The 2999-nt window shown below is 36.1% G+C and overlaps 1 long non-coding RNA gene across 1 annotated transcript; it reads right to left on the bottom strand.

Moving 5' to 3' along the window:
• Window positions 1-388: 388 nt before the first annotated feature.
• Window positions 389-2522, bottom strand: LOC133728362 (uncharacterized). The gene is made up of 2 exons (XR_009855806.1): window positions 2434-2522; window positions 389-586 (listed from the first exon to the last, which is right to left on the bottom strand). It is a non-coding gene; the product is annotated as an uncharacterized LOC133728362 (long non-coding RNA).
• Window positions 2523-2999: the final 477 nt, after the last annotated feature.

A 2999-nucleotide genomic window follows, 5' to 3' on the forward strand; every position in this document is an offset into this window, starting at 1 on the left:
ACCTTCATTATATGTTACTGCAAATGATCTAGCAAATGCACATCATTTTCTCTAAGATGACTTGAAAACAACAGTGATTTTAACTGCACTTAATAGCCATTTCCTATGTTTAAGTCAGTCAACATAGCTTGTATGTAAGAACGGGCTGGAAATCTAGAAACTAATCAGTTGGAGAACTCAAATACCAATTGGGCGAAACAAGCACCAACTACTAAATATTAGTAATCAAAACAACATTTCTTTAATGTATGTAAAATTTTCCAATTCAACAGCCCTTCTATCACATTTGAAGGTTTATTATTTTCCCATTACCATCTCTGCTGCTCTTTATTGGTCAAAGAGCAACTGAACAACCATAGATATGAGAACCAAGCAATACAAGGGGAAAAAATAAATAGTACAAGGTACATGGATTAAGGTCTCAATTATGAAAAACTACAAACTTCATGATTTATCGTTTTACAAAAGTACTGTAAACATATCTTAAAGGGAACCAAATGAGAACTAAAAAGTACACACTACTGCCTCCTCTTCAAACTCTCAAATTGCTGCACTATCATATATCAGACTTGATCTTCAGCATGACCTGATATTATATAGGAAAACAACATCAGTCCCAATATACATATCAATCTGTGATGAAAGAAGAAGTTGAAGAACATTCCAAACCAGTCTAATGACACAGAGATCAATATATTACACATCAATAAATCCACTGAACATGTAAATAACAGAAAATTCAAGTAATTAGGGGACACACCGAGTTTCATTGCACATAATTGAAGACAACTGTGGTAGCATTCATATCGAACTTTGCAATATCACAACACAGTATTATAATACAGCAACTGAGAAAACCAGAACTCATACTTCTTATCAATCATTCTTCAGACTGTAAAGCTGAGTGTGTTTGCTTCATTTACGTGTTTGATTAGTTACTGATGCAATACAGGGGCAGAAATATTTATGATGCTTAATAGAATTGAATTTTAGCAAAATAGGTGAAGCAAATGATTTTCAGCCTCTTGTAGCAACTATATGAATTGGTTTGCAACTTTCAAAACAAGCACACTGCGTTGTACTTTTGTTCAGCAAACCATCATGATAATTCAGGTAGAATCAACAATAAAAATATCAGAGAAGAATACCATATGCTTAAAAGCACAACCCAAACCCGTTCCAATCTCTATCTTAAGCAGGACAATTGCACTAACTCACAAAATGAATGTAATCAAAACACTAATAAATTAATATTCTTTCTCTATTTGTAATCGTTTCTTTCATCTGGTATTATAGTAGTGGTTCACATGAAACAAACACATATATACAATCTGGTTCAAACTGACACCCAGCCAAAAAGGGAAAGGCTTCCTCCTAATAAGGACCCCATCATTGCTTTTTGAATCAAAATGTCAATGCGTCGGTGACAATAAGGTGAAGATCTTCCTTGTGCAGAAATTGGCCTTATCAAATAGCACTCAGATTATGACCAATCTGATAAATGGTTTGGAGCATCCATATCCAGTTTTTGAAGACAAGTGTCCTGACATGGGGATCGTAGCGTTCAGTTTGTGGTTGACTACACAAGTTTGAATAAAGGAAACTATTGATATGAAATGGAACAAACAGCAACAGTGACAATTCGCAGAATTTCCTGATGCAGACCTTCAACTTCGAAAAATCATAATTTAATCTAGAGAAATCCTTTTTATGAGATTCCAATTCTGAAATGATCTTTAAGATGTCTACTAAAACTTTCATGAAGACACCAACTATAGATACCCAGCAGAAATGTACAGTTTTTAGTAAAAATGAAACTGGGTCAAAAACAACAGAATGCAGACCTCTGTTTTTGGCCTCAAAATTAATCTCTGCCCTCTAAAATGAAATAGTACGAAACTAAACAGATCTCTCTCTTTTGTTTTCTTCTTTTCTTTCATGCTCCTATTACTCACGTATTTTTATCTCTCTCATTTGTTTCCTTTCTATTGATTTCTTTCTTCCTATTCTACTGCAGCCCTTCTCTCTATCTCCCTCTTTTTATGTTCTATTGCTCACTGAATCAATATGATCTTCCCCACCATTTCTAAGGAACCCACAAAGCTTCACATCCCAATAGCCATTATCCATAGTTAAGTAAACCAAATCAAACCCACCTGATAATTCAGGTAGAATCAACAATAAGAATATCACAGAAGAATACCAAATGCTTAAAAGCACAAACCCAACTCGTTCCAATCTCTATCTTAAGCAGGACAATTGCACTAACTCAAAAATTAAAATTTTCAGCTTCATATCCCAAACTAAGCAAGAAACAAGCTTCAATAATGCTTCAAACCACAAACCCAACTCACAGAAGAATGCCAATTACATGAGTACGAATCAAAAAAAGATTGAATCTGAAAGAGTCAGGTAAAGAGAGCAAGATTGAACCTTTCAGTGACAACTTTCCACGAATTGAAGAGGTCACCAGCGACGAGCTAAAGAAGAAGTCGCAGAGGAAGGCGGCGAGAATCCACGACGATCTGAAGAAGACGGCGCAGAGGAAGGCGGCGAGAATTCACGAATTGAAGGAGGTCACCAGCGACGAGCTGAAGAAGAAGGTGATCTGAGAGAAAAGGAGGGAGAACCAGACACCGAAGAAGAGGAAGAAGGAGATGTGGAATGATAATGACGGAAGAGGAAGAGAAGATCTGTTTCAATGTCATTTTTAGGAAAGGAGGAGGACAAAACTGGTAGTTCTTTATGTTTCATTAAACTCTCTTACTATTGTTCCGTGTTTTCCAAAAGCAGCTCTTCAAAAGCTACAATTCGTAGCTTCTCAAATTCTGCTTTACGGAGAAGCTCTGGAGACCAAAAGCAGCTTTACCAAATTTTACCAAACACTATATTTTTGGCCCAAAAGCAGAAGCAGGTCCAAAAGCCACTCAAGAATCAATCCCAAACTAAGCCTATTTCTAGTCAGACAGTGATCAAGTTTGTGGAGGAAAACATTGTAC

The sequence above is a fragment of the Rosa rugosa genome, chromosome 2, assembly GCF_958449725.1.
Source record: "Rosa rugosa chromosome 2, drRosRugo1.1, whole genome shotgun sequence".
NCBI classification, from domain to species: domain Eukaryota; kingdom Viridiplantae; phylum Streptophyta; class Magnoliopsida; order Rosales; family Rosaceae; genus Rosa; species Rosa rugosa.